We start from the raw sequence: 18,888 nt of genomic DNA, 5'->3' as shown, positions 1-18,888 counted from the left end.
ATTATGATTATGCAATTGCAGTACCTTACTTTGATTTGATATTGAGATGAGAATTGTGATTCCATCGTGGCTTATTGTGTAGCCTTATTAATGGTATTACTTGTGTACCATGTGTGGTCCTATTTGGGAATGAATTAGTTATTTGACATTACATTGCATCATATTCATACTCATTTCCACGATATATTGATATTTTTCAGTTATATTACTGAGGATTGAAAGTGAGAAGGAAATACAGATGCATTGAGACACATTTGATACGAGTCATCTCTGGGCTGTGTGCGGAGTGACATGTACTATTCTAAGACTTATTATATATCGAGTCATCTCTGGGTTGTGTGCGAAATGATTGATATGAGGCGTATTGATTGGATATGGAGTCATCTCTAGGTTGTGTGCGGAGTGATTGGTACATGGACTTCGCGGGTCCGCCATGGGTTGTGCTGCCGAGATGTGATGTTCCATCATCGGAGTACATGTGTACGGTGCATATGAGTTGCATTCATCATTCATAAATTATTGTACTTGATTGTACCTTTTGGTTTTATGTGATATGGTTGTGATATGATTGTGATACACTGGTTCGGATTAGTTATACTCGGACATGGTACAGTTGGGTTTATATGATATAACATAGGTAATGACTTATAGCATGGTTATTGATTCTTGTCGACTTGTACCTTGTTATTTTACGTGTTTATCTTGCTTTTTTTTTCGTTATATATGTTAACTAGGCTTAGTCGGCCTATGATACCGACTAGTACGTGCTGTTTGTACTGACCTATATTTGTTGTATTCTTTTATGAATGTAGAGTACCAGGTTGGATCCGCTTCTACCCTCATGGCTGATTGTTCGAGGTTGCTAATTCGAATCTGTTTAGGGTGAGCATGAGGACGTTCGCTGCCCGAAGACTCTTCCTACTACTTATGTCTTGCTTTTCATTCTAAGACATTATTTAAGACTACTTATGTATTATTATCACTATTCATACAGGTAGTATTTTGGTTTAGATGCTCTTGTATGACCAGACCAGATACTGGGATTAGATTCTCATTACTTTTGCATTTCTTTATATCATTATTGTGAGACATACGTCATTCTATTTTCTTTCGCTTTACTTATGTTTTATGATTGTTAGGATAAGGGTCTGCCTACCAAGATAGGAAAGGTAGGTACCTGTACAACTTAGTGAAAATGGGTTGTGACAAGTTGGTATCAGAGCATTAGGTTATCGGGTCGAAAATACAAGAGCGTGTCTGGTAGAGTCTTGCGGGATCAGTACGATGAGCTCTGTATTTATCTGTGAGAGGCTATAAGACATTTAGGAAACTTTCAATTCTTTCATTCTCTCTTGCGACTTCATTCAAATTGGTATCTAGTCGATTCCAATTAGTATCTGAACTTTCTTATCTTAATCATCCTCAAAAATAGGAAATTCGTCCTTAAATTCTTATGTGAATGGTTGATTATGACATGTTATGGTATGATACGAGATGTGTTATTCTGATTCGGGCACATGATCAAGTTCAGTCTCTAGTTATGGCCCAAGGATTCGATTTTGTGGAGTCGCGATTAGACTCGATTGTTGTTTGGAGTCGCGATTAGACTCGTTTATTGTGTGGGTTTGTGAGAAATGGAAAAGATAATTTAGAGTGAAAAAGAGCATTGATGTCTTAACAACAGTGGTTTGCTCAATGATATGATTAGTTTGGGAAAAGCTTCAGCTTCATCAAAGCATTATGATGGTGTGCATAGCCCGGGTGTACCGGTGACAGGTCGACGATTCCTCAGCAGCAGGGTATTAAATGTCGGTGGAGGGGGGGATATGAGTTCAATAAGGATCATCGAATTTGGGCAAACGTATTGTGATCGCGTGTAATAAAAAAAAGAAGTTGAGAATAAGGACATGAAGGAAGACTTTTGTAGAAAGAATGTAGTGAAGTGAGACTTCCTAGAATATCTTGGATATGAGTACTTTTCGTGATACTGGGAAAGGAAAAATTGGTATCTGACGTGTTTGTTAGGATAGGGCTAAGAAATATACGAGGACGGATTTTGTATTTGTTTATAGAAGGGTAAGTGGGTTTCGGCGTGATAGAATAGCACTGATGAAAGTGGCCGTCTGAGCTATGGTTATTATAGAGTATTGAATCTTGTTGAAATAATTAGGCATGGTTTGGTCACAGTCATACTTACAGGTTTATGTGATATCTCGAGGATATGGTACTAAAAGTCATTCTTGATATAAGCTCGTTGATGTTAAAGATCTACTCTATTATTAAGTGAATGTTATGGGCACATCGTTTGATCGGTAAATTTGACTGGGTTGTAGACTTCCGAGGAGCTAGTAATTGACTGATAGAAATGACTTCAATTATGGGCGAATGCAATGAGTTAATGACTTGAGGAGTTACTGGTTGTTTCACTTAGATTTGAGGAGAAATATTGATATTGTTAGTGATTCGTTCAGCTTAGAGGGATGATTAGTTTAAAGGACCGAGTGGATTTGAGTGTTTGTTAGTTGATAGTGATAAAAGTGATCTAAAATGAAATACGGGAACTGAAGGATTACAATGAGGCATATTGCTATCTGTTCTAGGGGATCAAGGTTCGCAAGACTTGAGGTGAGGTAGTATGGGTACTTGAGTCATGTTTGGATTGCGGGGGCATTATATTATAACCTTCAGTAAAAGGTGTGACCGATGAGGTTGATGTTACACCTCGTACTTTCGTGCGTCAAGTTTTAATCGACGTAGACTTGCAAAGCGGGGTTATCTCCGAGATTAATTAATTGATCATTATTTTAAGTCGATCCACTAAAATGGATGATTAAGACTAAAGTTGGATAAGGATAAATTGCATGGAGGAAATTAACGTGTCATGGTATATATATTAAATCTCTAGGCTAAGCTTAAGTTTCGTAGGAAAAAATTGGGGCGGGGGGGGGCTACACGTCTATACATATTAGAAGTAGGTGATGACTAAGTTAGGCACATATTTATATATTTCTCTTTGATATATGTGTTTGAGAGATGTTAAAATTAAGAACCAAAAAAATAGCCCATGGTTCTATGTGAAGCTCACGGCCATGGAAGCTTATTTTAAGCTCTTGATCAAGCTCCACCTCTGAAGAAACTCATAGCCTCCAACCAGAATTTTAAGAGCTAGCTGTGCAAGAAAGATTTCCCTTCCACTTATTGAGGTGATCATGATTCTTCTTCGTGTAATTGAGAAACTTCAAGCCATAGCTAGATTGTTGGAGTTGAAAATTGTAGAAGAAAGCTCAAACTTGTACTAGGACTTGTAGTAGACTTGTGGGTTGTTTGGGACCATGTTGTTTTTGCTGTGTTGTTAATGGAATTTCATTGCATATGGATAGTAGTAGTTGTTGTTGTTATGGTTGTGTTAAATGAATATGAAGGAGGAAAGAGTATAAGAATATCGTATACGAAACGAATATTTGGGCTGCCTTGGTATATATAACGTATATTGATGGTTTGAGTTTACAAATATAACCAAGAGGTTATTGTTGTTGTGTGGGTTGTTGGTTGAATGTAATGATCAAAGAATCGGGGAAATACTGCTCGTTTCATTTTAGAATTGATTTATCGTTTGGTATATGCGATATACTAGCATCCTCGGAGTTCATAAATGTATTCCTTTGTTATAGGGTTGGCGTAATAGTTACGACGAGTTCGTTATTGGATCATATTGACGACTCCAGGTATGTTAAGGCTATCCCTTTCTTTCATTTTGGCATGATCTTTATGTTACGAATGAAAGAAGTAAATGAACGAGTTCCAAAAGACTCCATTCCTAGATACTTCAGTGATAATTGTATCCTTGACTTCATATGCTCCACGTCTATAGCTTCCAGAGAGCTATTACATTGATATATTAGCTTTTTATGTCACTTGGAGATCTTATGCTACCCCGAGGATTTCAGAGAAATCTTTTACGAGTCTTTCATGCATTTCTATATATGTATATCTATTTTATCACACCGAGTTGCACTATAGTTGGCCAGGTATGGCACCTATTGTGCACACCACTGTAGTTGGGTACGAATAGCACCGAGCCTGTCATGGGTCGGTACGAATAACACCAAGCCTATATTATATGGCCGTGTACGGTATTATAATATATGTATATGATTTTTTAAAAGAAATCATGCATATCGTACACCCTCAGAGGCACTTTCAGATGTACAGAGTTATACAGATATATTCAGATATACAGATTAACTCTCGTGGCTCAGATTCCTTCTATGATTTTTATGTATATGCTATTTTCATGTTTTACATACTTGGTACATTATTCGTACTGACTCCCCTATTGTTTGGGGGGCTGCGTTTCATGCCCGCAAGTCTTGAGATACAGGTTGGTGATCCATCTATTAGGATGTCAGCTCAGCGGATGAGGTTGATGTACTCCATTTGTTACGGAGATGCCAGAAGTCAGCATGGTCTTATGTATATATATGTATGGGTATGGCGGGCCCCTGTCCCGGCCACGTTATGTTATGTTTTCCAGTAGAGGCTTGTAGACAGTTATGTACTGTTACACCTCAAAAAAATTTCGCTCCGTTTGCGTTGTAAGTAAACTAACGTAAGCTTGGAGAGGTCATGGAACCCTTATAAGGATAAGGAATACTCCTAACAAGTGTTAAGCAAGTGTCTAAAGGTTCCGGGATCAAGCAAATTGAAGAAAATAAGTTTGTCGAAAATTTGGAAAAAGTTGGCAGAATTTTAGACAGAAATTTTGGGTCAACTTTAGAGGGGTATATCTCCTAGTATATCAAGAGTTTTGAAGTGAAACGAAAGCCTAAATTGAAGTTCAGGAAGTCCAGTTTCCAATGCAACAAATCGTTCATCAATGCGACATCAGAGTAAGGAGTTATGGGCGTTTTAAGACGGACTGCCAGAAGCCTGCGAATCTACACGAATTCTCTAGAAACTTATTTAAGGCCCACTAATTCGGCCCAATGGAGCCTAACCCGACCCACACACCTATAAATACCCCTCGAACTCATCATTTTTCATCAATTTTTCACCATCTCTCACCTCCACACCTCTCTATAACTTCCCACAACAGTCATCCAATATCCATACCTCTCTAAACATATCCCAAATCCTCTAGAATATTCTTTCAACCTCTAAAACATGCACATATATTCCTACAACTCTATATGACAATTTTGGTCATTTTTATTTCATTTTTAGCATTGCCTAAGTCCTAGGAAGTCCTAGAAACTTCTCCATACATACTCCAAAGATATTTTCAAGCCTAAACCAAGGATCAAAATGAAGATTAAAGTGATTAAGAGTTTCCAAGTGAGGTCTACACTTGTCTCCTCTTCTTGAAGATGTTTGGGTGAGTATTTTTAAGGTAGAGAAACCATGGAATTGAGGTGTTCTTGAATTTTGAGGTGAGGTTTCATATTAGTTTCATGTTTATGAGTTGTTTGGTAATTATGTTAAGATTTGAGGAGAAGAAAATTGGAGAAAATGTTCAAATATGCATTTGATGATATTTTGAGTTGTGAATTAACTTGAGTTATAATTATTAGTATGTTTAGAGCGTAATCTTGTTATCAGGGATGATAATGATGTTAAGGAATTGTCGTATACGAGTGTATAAGGGGTTGTATGAAGTTGTTGTTATGCATTGATTACGAAAAGAAGTTTTGGGATTGAATTGAGTATAGTTTAAATGTAATCTTTTGATTATGGAATTGTTGATGCTTTATTGTGCTTTTGGAGTTGTTTTGAAGATTAGAGGGAGTAGAAGATATAGGGGAGATGCTGCCCGAATTTCGGCAGATTCGAAAGGGGGTTTGATTTGAAGGCTTACAATAAGCAGATGATGATAAGCTTAACAATAATATGAATTCTCTTGAATGTAAATTTATGAGCTTGGTAGGATAAGCGTTAATTAGTTAAGGAAACGACAAGGTATGTAAGGCTAGTCCCTTTCTTTCTAAAGGCATGACTCTTTTCTTGTGAACCCATACATGTTTTCCATAACATCCTTATTCCAAAAAAGCTAGAAGTTCATGATTCTCAAATTTCTTATGATGTTAAAGATAGATGAAACAATGATGATAATAAGGATAAAGATGATCCTATTTCTAGAGATTACAAAGCTTATGGAATTGATGTTATTATGAGATTATTGAGCTTACTTCACGATTTCCTTAATTTTATCCATTGATATTAATCTCACCTCATAATCCTTGTTCCTTCGAGGTGAGATATAGCGATGATGATAATTCCATTTCTAATGCTATCCAATTTCATCGTTCTTGATACTCTCATGACACTATTGATCTCCTTTTATGATAGTTGATCCTCTAAGGAAAGATATAGTGATAATGATAGTGATGATGATGATGATAATGATGTGTTTTTATTTATGTACTCTTATATATGTATATATAGTCATGTGTGATCGAGTCCCGAAAGGGCCGGGTACAGATATGACCGAGTCCCGAAAGGGCCGGGTACAGATATGATCGAGTCCCGAAAGGGTCGGGTACAGATATGATCGAGTCCCAAAAGGGCCCGGTAAAGATATTATCTAGTCCTATTATGGCTGGGTACGGATGCTACCGAGTCTTACTATGGTCGGGTACGGATATTACCGAGCCTTAATATGGCCGGGTACGAATATTATCGAGCCTTACTATGGCCGGGTACGGATATTATCGAGCCTTACTATGGCCGGGTACGGATATTACCGAGCCTTACTATGGTCGGGTACGGATATTACCGAACCTTACTATGGTCGGGTACGGATATTATCAAGCCTTACTATGGCTGGGTACAGATATTACCGAACTTTTCTATGGTCGGGTACGGATATTATCGAACCTTACTATGGTCGGGTACGGATATTATCGAACCTTAATAAGGTCGGGTACGGATAATACCGGGTCTATATGGCCGGGTACGATATTGTATTGTATTGTATGGTATTGTATTGTATGAGTACGTATGTGGATATATGAAATGTTTCTTCTAGAAAAAGGTTAGGTAGGCATGATGAATGTCTTAAAAGGTATCATGAAGTATAAACGGTTCTTTTATCTTACGCTATTCTTACATACTCGCACATTTATAAAATACGATCGTCCCTGTCGTGGACGCTGCGTTCATGCCCGGATAGACGTAGTGAAACGATCCGACCCATAGGCTTCGTCGGCGGAATCTCAGGAGCGCTCCATTTGCTTCGGAGCTGCAGTCTATTGGTATTAGTCCTTATGGTCACTTGTATTCTATGTAAAGGCTCGTGGACATGTGTGTACAGTTAGACATTTCATAACCCTACCGGTTCATATCGTTGTATAACATTTTATTAGCCTTGTTGGCCGGTGATGATGGACATAAATGTTGAAGATTATATAGAGATGTGTCGTTATGTTGTGATATATGTCCTTACAGATTAAGATATTCATGAGCTATCTTTATGGTCCACCCGTAAAATGATCATGAGAAGTATGTTTAGAGGCGCTCGGTGGGTTAGCTCCGGGTGCCCGTCATGGCCCATCTAGTTGGGTCGTGACATACACAGTCAGATGATGTCCAGACTTGAGGGTTCGTATGTTGATACAGGTAGTTATGATAGTGTCACAACCCGACTAGGGCCATGACGGGTACCCGGGGCTACCCACCGAGCACCACTCATTCTCTTACTCATCATACACATCAAGCATTCATTCGTTAATCTTATACTCAAATCATATTAAAACCATTTTTCACTTGAAACATATTTACTTTATATACATAAGCCTTTCGGCTATCAAAATCAAAATAATGTATATACATATGAGGAGAACTGTGAGACCATACTACCCACACATACGCATCTACGAGCCTCTACTAGAGTGCTAGACATATGGACGGGACAAGACCCCGTCTTGCCCAAAATATATATACACAAAAGAATAATCAATGGCATCTCCGAGAAAATGGAGTGCTCTCAAATCGCCTAATAGCTCCTACGAAACGGATCACCTCCTCGTCTACTCCGTGGGCATAAATACGTCGTCCAAAGAAAATCGGACGTCGCACGAACATTGTACTGAGTATGTAAGGCATGAATGAAATGAACATGATAGAGAAATCATCAGACATAGGATGAAGATATAACCTGCGTGACCTTTACGTGCGGACACATTTCATACATATATCATACATAAGCATATTACGTGTATTACCATAGCGCATGCATCATCGTGCCATATATATATATATATCGTTAACCGGCGTCCGGGTAACCATCATATGCCGCCCACTAGTGGTGATCATGTCCGACCTTCTAGGCACGGTGGAATCATAAGCAGCCCGCCTTAGCGGTGGCATGTCTGGCTATTTAGGCACGGTGGAATCACAAGCAGCCCGCCTTCACGGTGACATGTCCAGCCATTTAGGAACGGCGGAATTATATCATCGTGCATATCATAGACTTATCATTATTATACATCTCATAGGCATCTCATGACCTTATCATAACTTAGCATCATTATACATTTATCACCAAAACATGCATTAGAACTTGAAGGCAACTATAGCTATGTCGGGGTGACATAAGGTCGTAAACTCCCGATTACATTATGGAGTGATCATAATCGTCATATCTCACCTTGGAGGGACTAACGTTTTAAGGTGAGTGCACACATGGAAAAACATCAATGGAACTATATTTAGGGTCATTAGATTATAGAAACATCATATCGTATCATAGCAAGAACTCTATGGAATTTAACATATCATGGACTTTAGAACTTTTAGGCTCAACTCATAGTTCTCATCATCATGCTCGCATCGTATCTCTTTTCTGTCTCTTATGAAAAGCTCTTTATAACCATAAACTCATAGTTTCCGATGTGTAGGAAAGTCATGGAAATGTAGGAAAATTCATGCCATGGAATCATGCCTTAGAAAGAAGGGACTAGCCTTACATACCTTTTTCGTTTAACTATTCTATCGCTTGCTCGTTCTCCTTCAATGCCCACTTTCTACCTTCAAGAGAATTCGTATTAACGTTAGCTAATCGATTACATGAACGTGCTTACTAATGCTAGAGAAAATTAGGCAGCATTTCCTTTGTTTATACGACTTTCCTCATATTACATATCAACTCCCAAACATCCATAGCAACATTCACAATATTATAAGCAACAATCATCATTCATCTACATTATCCACATTTTTCAATTTCGCTTCAATTTCTCCGTAATCATGGTCATAGTTCACTATTACGTTCTCTCACATATAATGCTTATCCCATGTTCTAAATGTCATTCATAACATAGTTACAATCATAACATATCAATAATCATGATTATATCCAAGCTATTACTCAACAATGACACTATTCTTACATTCATGACTCATTTCCTATTTCCTTCTACAATCCAAGTGTTTCAACTTTTCAACACCTCAAACAACATGGAAATACCATAAAACTCACCTTAGATAATGGAAGAATAAGCCTTGAGTGGAAATACTCTTCTTGCACCAAAGCCCTAGTTCACTTCCAATGGGATTTCTTGGCTTGGATGAACTTTGATGTGTTTCATACACTTGGTTTTGTTGGTTTGATGAAGTTGATCATCAATTTCCCTTGGGTTCTTGTGGATGAAGAGTGGAGAGAATTCTAGAGGGTTCTTGAAGTGTGAAGTGAAAATGAAATAAATTAAATGAACTTGGGGTCCTTATATCAACATTTAAAATGCCTTTGACCAGATTCTACGAACCAACATACGGTCCGTATAAATTATACTGACCGTATGTCTGGCCGTAGATCTGGTCCAGTGAGGTGTGCTATCCTGGGCTGATTATACGGCCATACATACGGCCAGTATAATTTATACGGCCAGTATATTGGGTCGTATAATGCCCAGTTCTTTTGAACTCATTCTCGTTGACTCGTTTGATCTCCAATCCGTATGGAACCTTCTTGACACTTGTTTAACACCTCATTACCAATCTAAGGGATATTATAACTCTCCTTCAGAGCATCATTAAGCCATCATTAGTTCGATACTCATAAGTCTTGCCCGACACACAACATATAACTTGCTTTCCTTAACAACTTTCTTCCCTTACCTCAAATGTCTTTGAAATCTCGATTAGGATCATCAAATGCTATTTCTTACTTATCAAAATATCATATATGTTGTGCCCTTCATTAGTCTATTCAGTATACGTTAACGAAAAATTTCCAAGATGTAACAGATAGCCTTATCGGCTCATGCAGTATGTTCAGCATATTCATACAGATGAGCCTTTCAGATTATTTAATGCAGGCATGTTCCCTGATGAGTGTATCAAGAGTCATTTAATGGCCCTATCGGCCACCTTTGTTTATGCTGATGTCACAGATATAGGCCAGTCGATACTTGACTAGTACTGTCAGGTGCCCGTCATGGTAAGGGTTTTTGTTATGGAACATCAGAATGTGAGTAATTATATAAGGAAGTAAAGTTTATCGTTAGATACTTTTGGAATACTACAGGTAAGTCAGGTAATGTGAGTATTAATTGTAGTTGCAAATACATATTTACTTATAAGGTGTCAAAGAAAAGGAAGATTAGGGGAAGATATGATTTACGAAGTACGTAAACCTCCGTGAAGGGGGTTGCTTGATGAAATGTTTAGAAGGGAAAGATGGAGTTCTAGGGAAGGGTGTTTATATGCGATTCACGAGATGAGCTTTATTAGTCTACTTTTTTTAATAGTAATCAGCCTTATGGGATTGAGTTGTGTATCATATGTGTTTCTATATATGGCCTTGTAAGGTGTGAGGGGTATTTTCTGGGCTGTGTGCAGGTTTGGGATTGTTACGAGAAGAAAGAAAAGGTATAACAGTGAAACAATTAGAGGTGGAATTGATAGTTAGTTATCGAACAGGTTTAATAGATAAGCATTAGATCAGAAATGGGAATAATGAGATACTATGGTAGATGAGAGAGGATAGGATATGAGAATGTGAAGTGGAAATGATGTGCTTGGAGTTGAAGGAAATTTTACGTATCAAAGAGAATTAAAGAAATAAGTACCCCAGAAAAAGTTCACAAACCGGAAAAGGTTGACCAATCCTTCTATGTCTTCGAAAGACTAAGCTATGGAATGAACTTGATATGTATATGTATATGCATATGAGTGTAATACCGATACAGATTGACAAGTTATATTTCACCCGATGATTAAGAGGGGAAGCTTTTAAGTTATTATGGGCCAGCCCTACAAACCTTAGCGATGTCTCAAAACAATAAACAGAAAGTAATATGTATACTAAAGCTCCTTGCTTGGTAGTTTATTGAACTTATAACTACAGCTACGTTCCGCGCCATAGCTTAGGTTATTTACCAAAATGGTTACGTGACAAGTATTTGTTATTATTGCTATGAAGGAAAGTGAGACGTATAGAAAGGAGGGAAAATAAGACTATGGTAATAAGAATGAGATAAGATTGATCAACAAAACAAAGGAACGATAAGTGAAGAATGTTGAATATATGTGATGTGTATGATCGGAATAAGAGGAATATGTTAAAGACAGAGGAGGAAAGGTAGAAGTAAAGTGAATAAAAAGAATGTTTACCGGTCATAGTAAGTAGCATGTGATTGGTTTGACGATGTCGAGAGATATGGGACTACTTAATGAGTAAAATATCTTATGCATAAGGAAGAAGGTGATTCTATGTCTATACAACATCTGCCCAATGGATTCCAAAAGGACCACATATTATTCGGTTACTAATACATTGGAGAAGCAGAGAAAAATGTGCTTATAACAGTGTGAGCTTATCGGAGAAGATTATGGAATGATTAACATTAGGTTTTAGGACACAGTTTTATTAAAGCAAAGTTAAAGGCATTTTTTATTATGTTTATGATTATTGTACTATTAACGGAATTACTTGAGCAAAAGATTAAGTAGCGAGGCAAGAAAACGAATAAAATATGATCTTGAATGACCAATAGACTGATCTTATGTACATACCAAGACACTAACAAATGGAATCGCATCCTAGTGAGTTATGCGGCAATGTCCCAAGAAAAGATTATTGAGAAAATGTAGGTTAAGAGATGGCAAGTCTATGGATGATGTAGTAAAGGAAATATAGATTAGTTACGAGCTACATTGATGAAAATGACTAATGAGTAAGAGGATCCATAGGTCTCAATGAAATTATGGAGAGAAATATTATGACAAAGGCATCTATCCTAGGGAGAAATGGTTATAGAAATTAGACAACAATAAAGGAATTAACCTTTGGCATTATGAGATAATGTGATAAGCAGAGACGTAAGGATGAAATGATAAAAGGGTAAGGACAGAAAGACGAAAGAGGGGCGGAAAGCCCATGATCGTAGTTCATAAAATAATATAAACTATGAAACAGAGTTAAAGGATGAGCATATGATAAAAGGAAGGTATTAACCTCAATCTGACGATAGAGGTGGTATAGGGAAGATTACCTATATAAGTGTTCACTCGAGATAGGATACAAGTATTTACCTCAGAGAAGTGCACTCGAGAGATTCATTACGGGACATGATTAACATAGGATTTAACACCCTTTAAGATGATACATCATATATTATGATTTTTATTCAGGTATAAGTTAAGTGAGGATGGGTGGTGAAGTTTTCTAACTATTACATGCCCTCAAGAGGTTAAGAGATAAGACGGTATCAATATACAACAAAGGATTTACATGGTTGATTTAGTAACGAGGATATAGAGGCAATATCTATAAGCTTAACATTATAGGAAGAACTAAACGGTAAGGACGAAAGGTATTGAGAATAATTAACCATGAAGAAGGATCGACGAGTTCAGATATCAAAAAGGGTCATATCAGGAGAGTGACTCACTTGTATCTCTTGAAAGGATAGTCCTGAGGTGCCAAGGAAGTGGTTAATGAAGATAGTTGGTGTATTATAGGCCTCAGTAAATTCAGAACGATGATGGATTTCAAATAATGACTCACAAGAAATGTATAATACTAACCAAGCTTTATGAAAAGTATAAAGAGATATAACTGTGCAGGTAGTAAAAAGGAAAGGAATAAGCCTGAGTACGAGCATTAGGTTAAAACGATATGTCCTATAATTGGAATTGGGGAAAGACAATGGATATGTTTTGAGGCAAGATCTATTGTGGGAAATTAAGAGGATAAGTTAAGCAGGATTTGAAGACAGAGATAGGGAGGTTCTAATAGGATGACTTACAATATGGTTTAACAAGTGAACAAAATTTAAAGGACAGAGCAGAAGGTGTATAAAAATCAAGCATGACTTCATAAGATAGTGTTAGTGTATGGAAGATCAAGAGTGAGACGATAGGAAGTGTAACTTGGAAATCAGGAGTGGATTATCAAATCCTCATATAAGGACACCAATGATAGGACGAGATTATTTCATAAGACTTGATTAAAGGAAATACATAAGAAGAAAGTGAATAATTAGATGTCTACTCGATATGGTAAGGATATGTTTATGAATATTTACAAGTTAATGACAGGAGATTTAAGTGAATAATTTAGTGAATAACGCAAGAGACGATGACAGTACAAGTTTAAAGAAAAGACCTGAAAGGATAGGCGAATTAATAAGAGATAAGAAATGAGAATCAGAATAAGTGGACTGCCGACATGTTATGAGATCGAGGGGAGCTAAGGTAGATGAATAGAAATATAAGTATTTATATCAAAATATAGGTATTCATATCGACATGGCAGCATCATCTTCTTCAGTACGCCTCCTAGAGTAAGGCCCTCAGACGTCGACCAGCAGGGGTAGAGATAGAGGAGGAGTGTCTAGCTCTGGTGGTAGTCGTATGTATGCCATGACTAGGCAACAGGATCAGGAATAGCCACCCGATGAAGGGACAGGTATATTTTTTAGTTACGCATAGTAGAAGGGCCATTATTTATATGAGTGCTCGAGAGACACTTCTATGATTAGAGTGATTTTGTTACGATTCCCCTCAGCCTTCATAATTTTAACATTCGAGGATGAATGTTCCTAAGGGGGGGAAGGATGTTACACCTCGTACTTTCGTGTGTCGAGTTCTAATCGACGTAGACTTGCAAAGTGGGGTTATCTCCTGGATTAATTAATTGACCATTATTTTAAGTCGGCCCGCCAAAATAGATGATTAAGACTAAAGTTGGATAAGGATAAATTGCATAGAGGACATTTGTTACACCTTGGAAATTTCGTGTCACTCTCATTAAGAATATGCTAATGTAAGCCAAAAGTGTACATGAAGCCCTTGTAAGGTTAATAAGGGTATTTGATAATTTTAAGTGTATATCTTAAGGTTTCGGAGCTACATGAGGCAATGGAAGCAAGTTCGTCGGAGAAATGTTGATGTTGAATCATGTTTGGAGAGACTTCATAACATTTGAGTTATACATTTCCTATAACCACTTTGACGGATAGATATAAGTCCCCTTAGATGGTTAATTAAGTTCTAGACAAGTTCCAAGAAGGTTCCATAAGGATTGGAGGTCAAACGAATCGAAAAGAACGCTATTTCGCGATTTCGGGGAAAGTAGGGTAGTGTGCGGTCACACATTGAGTGTGCTGAGCCTCACATTGTATGAAAACTACATATTTTGGGTGTACTAACTGGGAAACACCACCCCTAAGTGGTGGAGAGAGTGTGTGGCCGCACACTTAGTGTGCAAGGTTGCATACTCTCCGCCATGTGAGTCGGGGTGTCATTTCTCCACCTTTTTAAGTCCCAAACGACACCAACTTCACTTCCACCTTCCCACATTTATTTCCCTACCTTTATAGAGGCTTCCTAAGATTTCTTGAAGGTTCCCAATCACTCCAAACCTTACCATATAATCTCAAGAGAGAATCAACATCAAAACTCAAAGGTAATCCAAGGAAGGTGATTGTTCTTGTTTCTCTTCAAAGTTGTGGTGAACGTGATCTTGGAGGGAATTGAGTGAGTTGAAGTTCTTTGATTATAAGGTATGTTCTTCATCTTATTTATATGATTGAGTTGATGTAAAGGTTTAGCAACCCATAGGAGGAAAAGAATTAAAGTGGAGAAGCTATGAATATTATAGTGAAGAAGATGACTATGAGGTAAAATTGAAAAGGGGATTTTGGATAAATTTGAGGTTGAAATGAATATAATCTCTTGATTACAACATTATGGATGTTGTTATTGTTTTTTTAGAGTTGTTTTATTATATGATGGAAATTGACAAAATAGGGGAAGTGCTGCCCAAATTTTCGTTCACTCGTTAATTATGCTAGTTTGCACTTAAGAGTGTGTTTCAAGACTTAACCTTAGTATGATCCTCTTGAATGTAGACTTTGCAAACTTGGAAGGAGAACGTTAAGTGATTAAGGAGACGTTAAGGTATGTTAAGTCTATCCTTTTCTTCATTTTGGCATGATCTTATGATATGAGCCAACTAGCGAGCAAACGAGCTTCCATATTACTCTACTCTTAGAAGCACTAGGAGTACCTCAATCTTTGATGTTTCTATGCCCCATTTATGATTGTTTCTTCTATTCATGGGTCTTGATCTTCTTATATTGATGAGGTTAGCTCAAAAGATGTTCATCGGAGATAGTACGACCTTATGTAGAGATAGTACAACCTTATGTCACTCCGAGAGTTCTATATATTCAGTTTATTCATGCATTGCATTTATATTTTAATATGCATATTGACCTGTGACCAGAAGGCATTATATACCCGTATATTATATATATGTGGGGTATGGGGAAAAAGGGATAGGCGTTATATACGCATTACTACCTGATCAGCTGGTGCACCATGATGATGATATATGGATTGGGCTGCACATTCCGCAGCAATGTATATGATGATGATGATGATGATGATGGCCACAGAGAGGCCGATAGGATATGACATAATGGATCCAGCTGAACATTCCTCAGCACTATGACCTATATATATAGGAGCATGATTGTCATTAAGAGCATGCATATTATGCGCCCATAGAGGCCTTGTCAGTTATACAGATTTATGCAAATACTTTCAGATACTCAGTCATACGGATGAATTCAGACAGTCAGTTTGGCTTTTGAGTTCCAGATTCCTTTCATGATTCTTATGTGTATGTTACTCTTATGCCTTACATACTCAGTCCATTATCCGTACTGACTCTCCTATTGCTCGGGGGGTTGCATTCATGCTCGCAGGTTCAGGTAGACAGACAGGCTGTCCAGCTCTGCAGCACCTCTACCCAGCGGTGGTCAGTGCGCTCCATTTGATCCGGAGCTGCAGATAATTTTGGTATGCCGTTCTTTTGAGATGTATATGCACATGGGTATGACGGGGCCTTATCCCGTCCTTTCTACAAATTTTATTCCATTAGGGGTTTGTAGACAGTTGTACGTAGATGACATGTGAGATAGCTTAGTTAGCTCCTATTCTTTTGTGTACAGCATATGTGGCGGCCCAGTCGGCTTGCATTGTTCTTTCCAGCTTATATATATACATGCAGATTGTATAGTGTTCATGATATCCTCCTTTCTTGTGACAGTATAGCTCAGATTGAGTTATTTATGGGCCCTTGTTGTGCAGTGTTATTCGAATATGAACATAAGGGTGTTTGGCCACTAAAGATCAGGCACTCGTCAGGACTCATCGATTTGGGTCATGATAGAAATGGTATCTGAGCAGTTCTGTCCTAGGGTTGTCTATAGACCGTGTCTAGTAGAGTCATCTTTTTGGGTGTGTTGTGCACCACACTAATAAATAGGAGGCTACAGGACATTTAGTAAATTATCATTCTCTCTCTTAGATCGTGCGATAGAGCTGTGTGCTAAGAGTTCGCCTTCTAATAATTTGTTTTGATTTCACCGATGCCTCGCAAGAAATCTACAGCTGCCCAAAAGGGTAACAGAATGGCTAGTGAGGCCACTAGCCGTACTCATCGGGCTACCAGAGCTCGGGGCGAGTCCCAGAGTGAGAGCCCATCTCAGACTTCAGATACCCCACCTCCAGTGCCTACCCAGTGCCCCTAGTTCCTCAGCCAGATGCACTGGGCCAGGATTTGCGGGATGCTATACAGTTATTGACCAGATTGGTAGCCACCTAATCTCAGCGGCAGGGAGTTGGTGTTGACCAGGCAGACCGAGCTGGTGGTGCGAGTGTTAAGACTTTCCTCGGGTTAGATCCTCCAGATTTCTCCATGTTACAGTAGAATATGGACCCTCAAGATTTCATTGATGGTATGCAGAGGACCTTGAGGGTCATGCACGCTGATGAGGTCGAGTCAGTGGAGTTGGCTTCGTATAGGCTCCGTGATATTGCAATGCAGTGGTATCAGGCATGGGAGCTGTCCAAGGAAGACAATGCCCTTCCAGCTATTTGGCGAGAGTTTTCAGATGCTTTTTTTGGCCATTACTTACCACCAGAAGTCCGATGGGCCCGAGAAGATACGTTATTGCATATTGAGCAAGGCAGTATAAGTGTTCAGGAGTATTGTGTGTATTTTGATTCTTTGGCTAGATATACTTTGAGCTATGGTGGCTAAGATGGAGGATCGGGTCCATCATTTCATGGCTGGTCTAGGGCCACATTTGATAGATGAGTGTACGACAGCTGCATTACAGTCGGGTATGGATATTTCCCATATACAGGCATATGCACAGAATTTGAAAGATCGTAAGCATCAGCGGAGGACAGAGCGTGAGCGTGACCGGGGCCATGGTAAGAGGGCTAGATCTTTAGATATCGGGGGTGAGTTTAGAGGAGGACATAGACAGCAGTATTCCCGGTATCCTTTCCATTCAGCAGGGAGTGCACCCCCACGGTTTTCAGGTCTGAAATTTGATCGGTCTTCTTATTCCGGAGCGGGTCAGAGTTCTAGAGCTTCGGGTTCTTAGCATAGATCAGAGTCAGGCCAGATGAGACCCTTTTTGCCGTGGTGTGCCCAATGTGGTAAGTTGTATGCAGGCTAGTGTCGGCTGGGATCAGATACTTGTTATGCTTGTGGCCAGCCAGGTCATAGGATGCGGCAGTGTCCGATGAGAGAGAGTGGTGGTATGGTTCAGCCCATAGGGTCTGTAGCTGGTTCTTCTACTACAGTACACCTTTCAGGCAAGGTTCTCAGGCACCATCAGGTCGTGATAGAGGGAAAAGTGAAGCGTCTAGCTCGAGTGGGCCTCAACACCACGTCTATGGAATAGACGGTAAACAACATCGTGGGTCGTCTCCTAATGTTGTCACAGGTATATTATCAGTTTCCACCTATGATGTATACGCAATGATTGACTCAGGTTCCACCTTATCATATGTTACACTATTTGTTGCTAGCAAGTTTGGGATAGAGCCCGAGTTGATTCAACCATTTGAGGTGTCTACGCCAGTTGGTGATCCAGTCATAGCTAGGCAAGTATATCGAGGTTGTGTATTAATAGTTTGTACTCGCCATACCCTAGCAGATTTGATTGAGCTAGACATGATTGATTTTGATGTCATTATGGGTATGGATTGGTTGGCTTCCTGTTATGCTAATGTTGATTGCAGAACGAAGATAGTTCAATTTCAGTTCCCAGGCGAGCCGGTCCTAGAGTGGAAAGGCAATGTTGCTTCACTGAGGGGTAGGTTTATTTCCTACCTTGAGGCATGAAAGATGATTAGAAAAAGGTACATTTATCACCTGGTTCGGGTTTAGGATATACAAGCAGAGTCACCGACCCTTCAGTCTGTTCCCGTGGTTAATGAGTTCCCAAAAGTGTTTCCAGATGAGCTCCCAGGCATTCCTCCAGAGCGGGAGATTGATTTTACTATTGATCTATCACCAGACACGTAGCCAATATCTATTCCTTCTTATAGGATGGCACCTACAGAGTTGAAGGAACTAAA

This window comes from Lycium ferocissimum, chromosome 2, assembly GCF_029784015.1.
Source record: "Lycium ferocissimum isolate CSIRO_LF1 chromosome 2, AGI_CSIRO_Lferr_CH_V1, whole genome shotgun sequence".
NCBI classification, from domain to species: domain Eukaryota; kingdom Viridiplantae; phylum Streptophyta; class Magnoliopsida; order Solanales; family Solanaceae; genus Lycium; species Lycium ferocissimum.
This window is presented reverse-complemented; position numbering follows the sequence as displayed.